This window comes from Pholis gunnellus (genome assembly GCF_910591455.1).
Source record: "Pholis gunnellus genome assembly, chromosome: 11".
NCBI classification, from domain to species: domain Eukaryota; kingdom Metazoa; phylum Chordata; class Actinopteri; order Perciformes; family Pholidae; genus Pholis; species Pholis gunnellus.
In genome coordinates, this window is record NC_136538.1 from 17,691,033 (window position 1) to 17,706,377 (window position 15,345).

General features: G+C 39.5%; 1 protein-coding gene across 1 annotated transcript in view; it reads right to left on the reverse strand.

The window, feature by feature from the left end:
- The window catches only part of grid1a (glutamate receptor, ionotropic, delta 1a), a gene marked incomplete at both ends in the record, with an annotated part of 190,453 nt that overhangs the window by 41,053 nt on the left and 134,055 nt on the right, over positions 1 to 15,345 (reverse strand). The window lies entirely within an intron of this gene.

A 15,345-nucleotide genomic window follows, 5' to 3' on the forward strand; every position in this document is an offset into this window, starting at 1 on the left:
TAAAGGTTAGAGTTAAACTCTTAAATTAGATCAGTCGCACTGTAAAGAAAAGCTGTGCATTCTCTGTACACTTTTGGCGTCTTCACACTTTTTCCCTTCTTTATTCACCTTGGAGGGAGGTGACGATGTGAAGAAATCCATATTATGTTTCCACTTGGTACTCGCTACCTTGTGAGAGTTTCGGTTACAGTCGGACATTGAATGGAAGTATTTGTATACAAGCGCGCACCTTGCGTAATACTCTCTCCCTTCCTCCCATCGCTCTGCTGCCACGGTGATACTTTCCCTATCTGAAGTTTTTGTCGGGCCAATGTGGAAACCCAGTTACAGGCAGCAAATACGCGCCTTTTTCCAGGAGCAAATCAGGTTTCTTCACCTCAATTACAGAAACTGTTTCTCTTATATGTGACATTTAGAAATGAGCTTACAGCAGCTATTAGACTGTAATATAGTTACTGAAATGCATATAAATTCACGGAGTGACCGGAAACCCACCATGGAATGACCATAAACCGTCCATCTCATTATGAAGTTCTTACAGCTGTCTCAAAACTGCACACATTTGACATCTGTAATGCTTAATGTCTTAATGCATGCCCTCTCCTACAAATTGCTATCATTAGTGTCTCAATGAATCCCTGAGCAAAGAGGACCGATACGTCTCAACATATAACGGGTGGAAACATGCTGCATTTTTACTCAACAACACCGCGCTCATAAATAATAGCTGCCTGGTGCAGAGCAACGGCACCAAAAGCTGCCAATCGATCTTCTAACCTTGGAAGAGTCACGATTTGATTTGAATGCTCCTCTCATTCCCAGATTGAGCTCATCAAACTGCAAGAGAACCATACCAATGCAAGCGCAATATTTACCTCCAAGGTTGAAACGCCGCGTCTCTCGTGCTTAAAATTAAAACACTGTAGCTTCGTGCTGCCATGAATTGGCCCTAAAATTCAAACGTATAGGCCAATGTTATCAATGGGTGCTAAGAAATACCTGTCAGATGCTGGACTTGGAGATGTTTTGAGTAAAAGTGCAAGACTTTGTCATGTGGACTACCTCACAGTCCTCACCAAAGAAAGTCAATAAATGCTTCTAATCTGTTTGAAGGGATGCTTTCGTATTTGACAACAGGATCGATCTACGGAGACAAAATGGTTCATTACTTGCATGGCGGGCATGTTGGTTACTGGTGGAACCACTGAGCTGAATTAAGTCATATCAATTTCAAAAGCTTCCAAATCAGTATGCAAAACAGGGCAGTATATTTACACTACAGGAAAAGTGCCACAACTGTTAGTTTTATTATTTACAACAGGTCTAAAAAGAAAATCGTTGAATGTGCTGTCCTTCAATTAAGGTTCGGACCATTAATTATACACACAATGTTTGTAATTGATAATTCTATGTAATATGATAATTATAGTTATCATGCTGCAAGTGGCATTTTAAATGTGATAAAGGCAGAGACGAAAGGAAATATTTCACTTCTGTGTAGCACAACCGGAAGGCACAACATAACACTGGAGGGCCTGTGTATGTGTGTGTGTGTGTGTGTGTGTGTGTAGGTGTGTGTGTGTATGTAGGTGTGTGTGTGTGTGTGTGTGTCTCTAGTGCGGCCATTTGTTCGCAGGTGTGGAACAAGGCAAGATTCTGAGAAAAATGAAGGCTACATGCAGAACGTAGAGCCGGAGGGACCAGTTTACAGGCAAAAGGTGAACAGAAGGAAGAAGCAGAAGCAGACAGATGAAAGGGAACTGAAGGCGTGGGGGTGCATGTATGAGTGTTTTTCAAAATAAACTCTAAAGACAGTGTTATTTTAGAGACTTTATATTAAATGTAATTCTATAAAAACATTATTTAACGACTATGTTTGAGCTTTAGTATTTCGGTTGAAGTGTTCCAGCTCTTAATGTGCCGTGTAAAACATATCGTCCTTTTGCAGATAGTGCATGGACGATTCTTTTCACATGGATAATCGCATTAGCACTTGAACCATCCCTGAACAACACAATAGGATCGTTGGCTTTGACAAGAGACAGAACTTGAAACGTTCTTTTATCAGCAAAACACTGTAGACATTTAAGTTAAAATCACAAAATCAGTAGAGGGTTCTTGTATTATGTATGATGGGAAAATATCTGCAAAATCCTTTCATGTGTGGGCAATCCAATACTTCAAATTATTATAATGACTCGCCGGTCCTGAAAAACAAATCTAGTGACGAGCGCTATTGTCTGCATTGAAGAATAACTTTAACATTCAAGAGAGACGACAGCTTCTTAAACTGCATTCATTGTTACAGACAAAATCTGTCACATAACATAATGGCAAAAAAACAACGTGAAGTACAGTAGTGTGGGTTAGCTAGTGTGTACCAGCCGGGATGCAGTGTGTTCTTGAAGCCCCGGGCACAACAAGACTCACCACTTGAGACAACTGATCACTTGACGATTCAAGACACTCTGGAAATACAGCCTTGATCAGCTAAATTACATTTGTGAGCTGCTGTATATATGTGACAAATGCAAGACTGTGTCGACATACTGAAGTGTCTGAGAGCTGCTATAACAGACTGAATGCTGTGCTAAATCTATAACTAATCACTGCGATGACATTCATTGTCAGTTAAGTTTGACATGTTCGCCGACAACAATCTAAGAATGCAAAAGGTGAGAACGAGGAATTCAAATATATCAATTATATATACATAAATAAATTAAGACTTAACATTCATGGCTGGTTTTGTTTCAACTCTACTTACGAGTGGCCCACAGTTCAGATTCCTTCATTTCAAATGAGGTTTTAATTGAAAAGCGCCTGGATGCTGAGATTTCACAAAACATGCTGTGTTCACAGAACTTCACGGAGTTTCTCATTAGGACTCTAAACTCGCAGCTCTTAAATACAAAAGCCCCTCATGTCTTAGTACAATTTCTACATTATATTGCCTAATCAGCCACTTCCTAATCACACGTAGTCCTATTTCAGTTGAACTAAGCAAGCGTTTTCCCCCTTTGCTTAAAATGTATCACACCAAAGCCTAAAAATCCATTTGAGACCTTAAATGTTATCGACATCCAGGCAGAGTAATTTTGGCTTTGTGTGTTTTCTTTCTTTTTATTCACTTCAGCAGATGATGTAACAGTGAAACTCTGAAGAGCAACGTGATTTTGGAGAAAGGAGGCTTAGACAAGAGCCTGGAGTTACATCTGAGGAATATTCTATACTGTTGATACAGCCAAAGCCTGGCGACAGTAAGATCTCTAATCAGAGAGGCAAAGTACCGCCGGCATGTTCTTATACAGTAGCAATGGCACAAAGGCAGCCAGACAATGCCAAGTCCAATTTAAAACCGTGACAGCCGATGAGGGATTGAGAGGAATTGCGGGTTTGGAGGATGTGGAAATAGGTGGGGGGAGGTTTGGGCAAGGTTCAGACGACTGAGGATGAATCTTCTGAATGTGAAAAGACAAGAGTGTCTTGTGTAGACTTATTCAAGACAATTATTATTCAATACGGTTATTTAAATCATTTAGTACGAGTTATGTTATAAAGCAAACCCGGTTTGCTTGCTTCTGATATGAACTACAGGAGCTGTGTTATTCTAACTGTGGCATGTTGCACTTGAGATGAACTAAAACCAAAACACAATATAAAATGCTCATAAACACACACGCCCATGCACAACGTTGTTGGTGTAATTAACAACTTTCTGATTTTCTCCCATCAGAGTGTAAAGGAGTTTGCAAGTAAAACAAATCCCCACCCTGCAGCTTACAGTTTAGATAATGATCTAAATTCAGTGAGTCTTCAAAACAAGTGTCTGCAGTATCACCATGTGGAAAGAACAAGTAGCAGCTCCCAGTTGGAAAACATAAACACATTTCTTCACTCAGTGCATTTTGCATGCTCACTGGATGATCCTTGTGATTAGATTGTACAAAAAAGGATGTCTTGATTACCTTGAAATCAACAAAGATATGCAAGATTTGCTCATTCAAAAATGTATCATTAATTTAAGTCTACCAATCTTAATCACTCAATGTGTCTACCTGAACCTGTGCGTGTATCAATCTACCTATCTACCTACACACTTATGTGAATCTACCAGTCTACAGGATCCAAATCAATATTTACAAGGGGTGTAAAGATTAATCTACCTCTCCAATCACATCCCCAACACTCCCGGACTAAAAGAAATGTCCGACTATCATGTAGAACCCCGCCGGCATTCTTTACGTTGCTGTCTCTTCAAACATCGCTATTAGCAGTCAACCACAGAAAAACGACCACACTAATGCGTATTCTAAATAACCCCAATTCCTCCTGGTTCCTATAAAGCCAATATTGAAAATACTAAATGCAGAGGGATGACACTGACCCAGGAACTGAGGCAAACAATGCTCAATTTGCAGTGTTGAGAACTAAACTGGCAAAAACTTTATCCAGTGTCTCACTTTGTGTGTTTACTATTTGTTTGTGTGGCAGTAGATTCATTCTCCTGGTCATTTAAAATGCAGCATATGAACTAACATTTGAGGATATTACCGATTTATTTTAGTCACATATTTAACATTTAAAAAAGGTTACAAAAAACAAAACAATTAGCTGAATCTAATTGGTTTTGTATCACAGTCTGTTACATGGCGTGTACTATGAATTCATCTGTACTTTTTTTGCATTCGCAATTGGGGCATCTGACTTTAGATTTCATATCTAGATACATATTGAATCGTAAGAGGGAAAGATACAAACCCCTAACATCTATCTGTCCATCCATCCATCATATATATGGTATAGTGAGCACATTCATGCCCTGATTGTTACATTTCCTTCTCACTGAAATGCTCCCATAAAGGCTTTTTGTACCCCCCCCCCCCTCTCTCTCTAACAGACTTACTCAGTGATTTCAACAATTAGCCTCTTGGCAATGCACCATAGTTTTAAGGTCAGCTCTGGACGCATGGCAACCAAAGGCCCGTGTTCGTTTGAAGTGGAGGCCTTTCACAGAGTCTTTGTATTTGTCCATAATTTGAAGAGGGTGGGCAATGAAAAGATTTTGGGAAGCTGTCCCACCTTTGCATGTTCTTTCGGTGTAAGTATCTCACAAAGAAGCCAGGAAGGAGTAATGAGGTCTGTCATAAATGATTCACAATAGTCCCTCTGAACCAGCCTTGCCACCGTTGCTGGGGAAACAAACCTTCAGACCACCGTCCTCGGTACACCTTTAGACTGATACAGACGTATCTTTTCCCCAAGCACAATGCAGATATGGCCATTTAAACATATATGCATGGGCTAATTTAGAGCTCAACTAATAACCGATGCTCAAAAGATAGAGAGAACAGTCAACCGGGATACTGATCTGCAGTCCTTGATAATCTACCACCTGAACAAATCTCCTCTGACCTTCCACTGTCAGTATTCGACACCAGGTGGCCCTCCCAAGAAGATGGCACACGTGTGTCACATTAAAAACAAATCACGACTCCCATCTGCCACGGAACTGAGGCTGCTAGCTTCTCTCTGCATGTAGTAACCTTCCCACAGGCTCACGCTACAGCCATGAGTGGAATAACTAATGTCCCCACTAGGAGACTCACCAGGCACATTACACTCATTATATGGCCTAAATTAGAGGAACTAGCACTGTGCCTGCAATACAGCGTTTTTTTGTACATCTATAAAAGTACAAAAGGTACATTTGAAACACTATAATAAAAGATATCACAAATAAATCTGACATGTGCTATAATCTTGTGATGGATTTATTAAATTACCATTATCCCTTATTACCATTGTTTGCATCTTCAATAAAAGTGTGTAGCTACTCTTTAACTGTCCCTGTGACCTATTCCCCCTGCAGACTGCTGGACATTTTGTGAGTTGTAATGTTGTGAGAGGGATTTGTGAGAGTCACTAAAAGGATTAGAACTAGGTGTGACATTTTAGGAATTTCACAGCAGGCTGAAGAGCCTCCTGAGTGCAGCTATAAGGTGTAAGAACTGTCAGGGCGAGGGGTTTGGGGAACGGTTGCAATGGCCTTAGCATGGATTTAACCTTTGAGAAAGTCTTGTAATGAGAAGGTAGGTAAATAAATAAAATTGAGCGGGATGCAGTCACAACTCTCTGCTGTTGAGTGGAAATGCTTTCTTGGAGCATTTCTGTGAAATATGTTAAGTGTTCAAAGCGTCTTTGCCTACATTTTATGAGCCTAGGTGTGATTTTTATTATTAGTCATATCATGTTTTTCTCTTTGCATTAGGCAGCCAAAATAATCCCTCCTTTTTGAAAACAACATACCAAGATGTCATTAACACTACAGAAACATGACATCATACCTTTAAAAGATCTTGCTCATCACTTATCATGCTATTACAGTCACAGAAAATACAAAAGGAATTTGATTGGCTTAAATGGAAACTCTACAAATAGTGCCTATATGGCCAAGTTGATTGATTGATTTATTGATTGATTGATTGATTGACTGATTGATTGATTGATTGATTGATTGATTGATTGATTAGGGTTTAGTCAAGATTCAAACTCTTTTGTAGACAGGAAGCCATGGAATCATTTGCACGTGTTCCACATCCAAAATATTCAACTTTCTCACAATCAGATATTTTTAGCTCTGTTTCCACATATAGCTGCATCATATGGTGGCCCGGACAAAACTTGTTACATATTTCAAGACATAAAAAGCATCTCAGTGCGTCTGTGGCATTGTGGTCAGGCTTTGAATCAAAACAGTGTGTAGGACAATTCAAACTTAGTTAGCATTTTAACAAGAAACCAAAGAACACTCCTTGAACAATACATCTTGGCAGACTATGAATTACTTTGCAGTTTTTGCAGGGTGTCCTTGGGGAAGCACCGGGCATAAACTAAACCCTTGCACATGGGGGAAATTTATGTTGTGGATCTTTGATGATATTTGCAATTGGATTTTTACTGCACAGCTGATGAATGTAATAAAACACGATAATTAACAGAGAAGAAACTGATTACCTTATCAAAAGTTATTTTTGTTCATCTGTGACTAGAGTTACAACACAAGGACAAGCAGATACAGTATATAGTCAATGTACTGTAAAAAAAGCAACACACTGTAGGACACACGCTTATTTTACACATAACACCAACACAAATGTAGCCGTATATATTCAAAATCATATTTGAACACAGTGTAAAATGAGAGGAAAATATTACACAGAACAAAAAATAATGATACAATAATTGTATGCTGGATGAGAATTGTATTTTTTTTCCCCTACCGCCCTAAGATCTATTTGTGTTTAATTTTTCAAAACATGTCCACGGGACCGGAGCAGCTCTTTGATGCTCTTTGGTGTTATTAGTCAAGAATGATCAAAGCTGAAGAGTGAGACACCAGGGGACGAGCTGGCAGATAAGCTGGGACAAGGACGCCTGGGCAAGACCGGTAAGTTGCAAAACCCAAAATGAAGTTGACAGGCGAAATCCTATAAACGTTCAAATCTGGAATTCATGAGACTGTATCCCAGCTAAGACAATAGATAAGCAAACGAATGCTATTTAAATGCAACTGAATAATGCATGCCACCATTACCTAACAGTAGTCAAGTGATTTAAGGTGAGGGAAATACAATAATTGTTTTCCATAAAAGCACTTTGTACCATTCCAAGGCCATTAGCTTGGAATAATGGATCACAGAAGTTTCCTTTCACACTGAAGTTCACACCTGAAAAACACATCTTAAGTGAGAGTTAAGTGATTTTTATTTGAAAACATAATAAATAATTAAGTTATCCCTTTAGTCAATGGTGTATTCAGGGCAGGATAGGTAGCGTCTGACAAAACAGGCACAAAAAGAAATCTCTCCACCCTTTTATTCAAACTTCTCTTTTTGTGTGGAGGGTCTTAAGCAAAAGAAGCTGATTTGTTCGACGTAAAAGCTGACATAGCCGTAGCCAAATATAGACCAGTTTGAATGCATGCTAAGGCGGTTGCACAAGGGTCCTTGCGGAGCATTGCAGTAAAGTTGTGGAAGACTGTCACTAAAGACAACTCACCACAATGCAGTGTCCTTGAAAGACACTCTTTGCTCTCGCAGCCCCTCAGGCTCTTCATAAACCATGAACTTGTTTCTTATATGTGGCCTGAAAGGGGGCACTGCCCACCAGGTAAGAACACCTAGACACACGTTTGCAGAAGATCACACACACACTTCTGTAATCTCTGCTCGAGGGTATGCGATCACACTCTCAAACTGATGAAACTGCCTCACAGTGACTACCCACGGGCGGCTGTCAGGAGTGAAAACAATGGTGAGGTAAGAATTCGGGAAGGTGGTACTAAGATACGACAGCTTAGTGGGGATAAGATGAGAATTACAGTGTCAGATGAGATCCTACTGCACACCACTTATTAGTTGTTCACAAGTTTTTCTCCTTTGAATTCAAACTTTTTGCTATGCTTGGTGATCTATCTACTTAATTGCAAAAGAAATACAAAGATATGAAATGCATCTAAAAACACAGGTTTTCAAGGTTCCAGCTGGTGTGTAAATATTTAGGGTATACAAAGCATGGCACTATTAACATTTCTGGAATAATCAAAGTTTTCTGTGACTAGCTTCTGTTGGTGCTAAAAGGTTATTACTGTCATACCACATTCACTGCCTCTATGAAGGCCTGATTTAATAAGAGTAACGTGTTTATTAAGCTAAAAACTAAATGATATCGCTCCACTGTGATGAAACACATCCATTCTGGTGTTAACGTTGACATTTCCTACCAAATAAAAAAATAAAAAAACTCTTCATTTCATGGTTGAAAATGGATCAATGCAATCTACTGTTATAAATCAGCTCCAATCTGAAAAAGGCCAATTCTGAGATCGAGTCGACCGTTTGGGGCTAATCTGTGTCGTGAAATAAAGAATGTCAACGCTCTCTAATCAGGATCCCATCCTCTACGGATTTTACTTTCTCCGTAACCAATGCATGGCAATCACAAGACTGTTCTCTCCTTTCTGTGCACATCACAACATCTGGCGAATCAGTGTTAATGACTGATTATCTAGCGATAGCAATGTGCTTTCCTGCTGTGAGTTTCCTGAGTGTGCGAGCATTAAATTGTTTAATTGTACTCATGTAGAGGCTGGCTGGTTAGCTCTCTTACGTTAGCTTGCTAATTCCAAATTCCAACATGTTTTCATGCTATCTGGTTACACTTTTTTTCATCTTCAAAATCATGCAGTAGGTGGACACAGTTAAACTTACAATTAGCTGTATTCTTTTCTTTGTCCAACACATGTTCCTACATTCAAACTAGGCTTAAATTGTATTTAAGGATTTAACCAGATTTAAATGCATTGCTAAAGACAAAACAAAATGCATTCATCATCAGAGAGGAGTTTTCTAAACACAAAGTATGCGCCGTCTGAGAGATGAAAATAACATATGAAGGGTATTGATAGAAGCATATTATTATTCCCTGCTGCAAATCATTCCTATGAAAGAGACACAGCCTTTAACACACGTTGAAAGCAACGTAGATGCAGATATCTTTGTCTCATTGTAGAGGTTTGTCTTTATTGTATTCAATAATGGAGAGATTATGCAGTATGTATGTACAGTGTGTGTTTGCATGCATTAATGTAGACATAAGTACATCATGTACATGTACTATATAGGTATACAGTACATGGTTTTATATAGATTTAATAATTGTAATGTTTATGGTGATATTTTTGTACATACTTGAACTATCATTGGTAACCTGTAGCACATTAACAGACTCCCCCCTCCACCCTCGACTATGAGTCAAATGCACACATCTATTATTCTCCCTCTCCTCGTCCACTGTGGCTAACGAGACCACAGCAGAAGACGTGCTATCGACTGCCAAGAGAAAATAAAAGAGGACGGGATGTGCCAAGTGAGGGACACATTTCTTTTTTTTTTAATTGCTGCTTTTCTCGAACATCAACACTTAAAAATAAGACAGGGGGGTGTCCACCTGTGCAGATATGCACCTTACTGCCACTGGTGTGTAAATAAAATAAATAAATAACAGGTGTAGCTGTCCGATGTGCTAATGTGCTCTGGATTTTTAACACTCTATCCTCCTTCACTAACCATTCTTGTGGTAATTGAGGCACTTGCAATAGCGCTCAGTGGCTGGTGGTGTGACACTGCAGGTATCTGTGGCACGGTAGATGTGAGTGATAGGAGGCAAGCTCCTGTAAAGGACCATTCATGGCTCAAACCTATATTTTAAGGAGAAAAAAGCCATGTCCATAGAAGGTGCATTGAAACATTTAAGCTGATGAAATTCTCTCTTACAAATTGATATTTAGAGCCCTCACTCTCACTGAACTTCAGGAGAGTAAACTGGAATATTTTGAAGTGAGACGCCTGGGAACACAAACTGACACTAAAAAAGAAGAGATGAAGATACAGGAGCAGGGGCCAAAACACACAAATACATCATGTGCATGGTGGTAATGCTTTGTTTGCTCCTAAAAAAAAAAAAACTTCATATTTGTTATGAATCACTGCATTGTGACTGATAGATCTGTATTGATGCCGTTTCCCTCTTCTTGAACTATCAAGGGCTTCTTCGTGCCTCTATGTACCAACTCGTCTTAATTGGGCACAAGCGAGCAAGATAAGTGGGCAGGCAAATAAGAAAGACATAAGAAAAGAGGGCGCAAGGGAGGTAACAGGGGGAGGGTTAGCTGGGCCAAAGATGAACGTGAATCTCATCCTAATTATTCCAGCAGAGGATGAGACATGTCTTCTCAGAACACGATGGGAAAGAAGAGGTGTTATGGAGAGTGGGAGTGTGAAAGTTTAGGTTTTGACATAATGCTAATTTCAAACAGCACTGACAGCCAGGAAGGCTGCAAGAGAAAAGGAGAGGAGGAGGAGGCAATGCCAACTACATCTCCGAACAATGTCGAGAGATATTGTTCAGAGCAGTTCAGAGTTATTTGTTGTATGAAATACTTTTTGGTAATGTTTGCTTAATCAACATTGTGTTTACAACAACAACAGGCTGGGGAGAGCATGCATACTGGCATGCATAATACTTGTTTGGGGAATTGAGTACTTTTATAGAGGCTTTATGTACAATAATTCCAAGGAAACAACACTCGGGGGCAATTAGAGCAAAGTCCGAATAGGCTTGTATTTTTACATGTACAGACATTAAATTACTCAAATGTGCTGTAAATAAAGCATTTCGGGCTTTGTTTTTGCATTGCCCGAGACCGCCGTGTTTCTATCAAAGATTCAAAGAGTTTTGTGTTTTCTGCTTGGAAGGAATCTAATTTGCCAGCGTGCTCTGGTTGTAGCTTGAGAAATGGTTTCGCTGCTTTATAGCCGGCACAAGCTTTCAATACACCTGAGGAGCACTTTAATTTAATCCGTCTCATCGGGATCAATAAGTCCGTCTGAAATGTGATTCTTTAGACATAAAACCCATTAATAGGCGTCAATGACTTTAGAGTGACCATTTTCTTCAACTTCATATTCGCAGTTTGGTATTATGAAGCCAAAAGGACCTAAAACAAAGCTCTTAGGTACATCAACATTGAATACTATTAGAACATTTTTTTATTTTTATCACATAGCCCTTTCCATACAGTGTGTGTGGTGAAGTGCACAAGGAGGGCTGTGCGAAAAGAAGGCTATGGGAAGGTGGGAGTAGAGGGGTTCCCAAAGCTCAGATGAAGGCAGAGTTGTGGGAGAGGAGAGAGGGTGCATGATCATAGCCTATATTTTGAAATCACTTACTTCTCCATTAGTTTGATTAATGGGACCAGCCCCACAGTCAGACAGAGGCAAGGGGCTTGAAAAATGATGCAATTACTGCTTTTTGAATAGAGGGCTGAAAAGGCCTGCTTGAAAGAAGGATCTGGAGGAGATTCTACGGGGCATCCTGGACAGCAGACTCCTCCTCTTCATCCATCTATCCTCCCTGCCCCACAACACTGCTATCACCCCCCCGGGGCCTCTCTCATCAGGCTTAGTGGCATGCTTCACTGGTCCTCTCTAAACGGGGGTAACGTACTATAAATTGTGATTAATATGTATCTGCAGCATCTTTCAATGTTTGCGTCGCGTTCTGTTTAACACTCAGATGACGCTCCACTCAATTCCCAATCTGCAGTCTTTCTTCATTCAACGTTTTCTTTGTCAACAAATATTTTCAGCGCATTCATACTGCTCATATTACGCTTATCCTGCAATATGAAAAGAATATAATGTAAACCTCTTGAGCTGTAATAGAAATGTCTCAAGTGCCTCTTGTAAAAATGTTTGAATAAAAGAGTGTGACAGTTATAGGATGGCTTTGAAATCACATCCACTTTAATTGGGTGTAAATAATTGGACAAGATGCATACAACAAACAAAGTCACTATGTCCTCTTTTAATACCTTATCTAAAGTGTTCAGATGTGCGTTACATAAGAACAACAGAGAATTATACGGTCTTCATTTTAGGTGGGTGTTTGAGCCAGTGTAGGTTGCAAATTAAACAACAAAGATGATCTGCACAAATGTAGTGAAAGAGACTGTTGGATATAGGTAATTAGAAAACTACAGGTCACCTGTAGAAACGCTTTAAAGATGTACAACAGTAACAATCAGTCAGACTTTTCATCTGGACATAAACCTAGATGAAACCCCATTGTCCAATTCTAGCTGCTTTATGAACCACTTTGTTTGGGAAGCAGTCTACAGGAGATTAAGCAACAAATTGGTCAGTTAAATTCAAGTTTACCAATTAGCTCAATAATTGCACTGCCAAGAAAATGAGAGGATGAGGTAAAAGACTAAAATGAATTGAAGGACAGACAGACAAAGAAAGAAGGGCATGTCAGGCTGAAATCCTACTTGTAAAATATGTATAGTCTAATGCATTACACTGTTCAGCTGAACACAGCAGGTACATACAAGGAAAAGCTTCACTTGTATTCTGCAGTTCTCGAATGCCACCCACTCTGTAGTTTTGGATGATAACTACGTTTCTCTGTTACTCTCTCTGTTGTAAAGAAGATTGCATTTTGTGCTCTGTGGGCGTTGTCCTGATTATAACTGTAATGAGACAGCAAATGTGTATTTTCAAGCAAGTCTGGGAGACCCTAAAATTGCTAATTTTGTTTATTTATTTGGGGTAAAATCACAGACGCAGTCACAATGCCCATGGTTGATTTTGTCATGTTATGCCATTGTGTGTGCCTGCATGCTTGCCTGTGTGTGTGTTTGTATGCATCTATTCAAACATGTTTATTAGGAGATGTGAAACATAGGGATAGAGAACAGAAGTAAGCGCGCATTATTAAAAGCTGCAGGGATGCCCCTTTGGAGAAAAGTGACCAAGAGTTTAGAACGGCAGATGGTTGGAAGCAAAAGTAAGAAAAAGAAAACACGGATTCACAGATTCATAAAATGCATTTCTAACATGGCCCAAATTTCAATTTGACAGAAGGCTTGTTGGCATGACAAGGTTGAAATATTACGTTTGATTAAATTAAATACGAGATCACGGGTAAGTATTGGCACACAAACATCAAGCAACGTTCTTGGCAGAGTGTGAAATCCGATGTCCCCATGTGCCCATTTAAACATTAGCATTTACAGTGATTCTCTCCAGAGTGCTCTTTGGGTTTTTACATCAAAATCAGTTAAGGATTTTATTCAACGCTCGCAAAGCAAAGTAAATCCGCTAATGCAATTGCAGAAGCACTCACAGACTTATGAAACTCACACAGGCTAGTGGGGAAAACTCTTGTCAGAGCAGCAGGTTTCTGCACTGAGGTGTTGATGACCTGTTGTGCAAATAATTGCCTCACGGAATGATTGGGACTATAATCCATACTACCCATGAATATGGATGTGTGGGAATCTATAGTCTTACAATCTACCAACCCAAGTCAGAAAAGACGTCAACATCAAGCTATTCTGGTTATTTCCTGAAGACATAAAATGGCCGACAAATGAGAAAGATATTAACAAATTCTAATATGACATAATTGATCTTGCAGGTACAACTTCACTTTTCTAAACTGCGCACTTTCCTAACCGAATTATGCCAACTGCATATCTTTACATACGGTAGGTATTTATAAATTAGATACATCCAGTATATGGTTCTATCTTTCAAATGTGGGTGTTAACACGGACCCGCGAAGGAGACATCAAAGGAACACATGAATATGCATGTGCACATGTTGAACACTCACTCATACATATTTGTGTAAGAGCAACACAAGGACAGGAATAGGCGAGCGAGCAAGAGAAGGGTAAGAGGGAACATGAAATGGAGTTTTTATTTATATTATTGCCACCGAGGCCTTACTTTGATTTAACATTTTCTCCGGAGCTTTTGGGTTGCGATACGCTGTGTCCTGGGTACCAATACAGTACTTGTTTTCCGAGTGGTTGGCTTTGCAATTACCCTTATAACTCTTACTGTATTTTAAGTCTGCCACCTGGGAATTGGGCAATAATTCTGAGCCCACAGCAACAATTTCACAGAGACAGAACTTTCCGACAATATTGTAGGGTTTTGGTATAATTGCGTCTCGTATTATGCTGCAGGGAGACACATTTACAGAGTAATAAAGCTATTAACATATACAGACAAAGTAACTGTGTTTTCCTCATTCCAATTTAACAAGAAAATGAACTACACAAAAGGTTTTGAAAAAACTTATATCTACAACAGAAAAAATAATTAACTTAAGCAAACAGTGTGCACATTCTAACCAACCTTTGTGCTCCGACACTACTGTTGGCGGATTCACTGAAACAAAAAGAGAACAGCAGGCTCTGAGAGAGCAACGCTGCTATTTAAAGGACTTCTCTGACACTTATGTACAACTCTAGAGGTCGCCAGATAAATGAGATAGACTTCAATGGGTACTTTTTACGAGGTTAAGCACTTTCCCTCCTGAAGAAATAAAAATTGCCCAAGAGGTTTACTGTTTCAATAATGCTAAGCATGACTCATAATCGCAAACATCAATCAAAGTTTATCACCCTCTGTCAAGACAAGACTTTGTTTAAGGTGCTGCCGCTGACATACATAAACTGAGAAGGCTTTTTGCTCCACACACCGGGCTGTATTAAACCGTGCACTTCCTACTGTGCACAAGCATAAAGGACAAGGTAGTGGTGCAGAGGCCAGGAAGCTCTCAACTGTCAATTGTTGTTTTCCTCATCATCATCATCACTTTTACCCACTAGCTACACCAGTAAAGCAATGTTACAGTTATTTACCCTTTAAAGGCCCTTTCCCACATTTGAAAAAGTCCCCTGACATTGAGTAATGTGAAGGTATC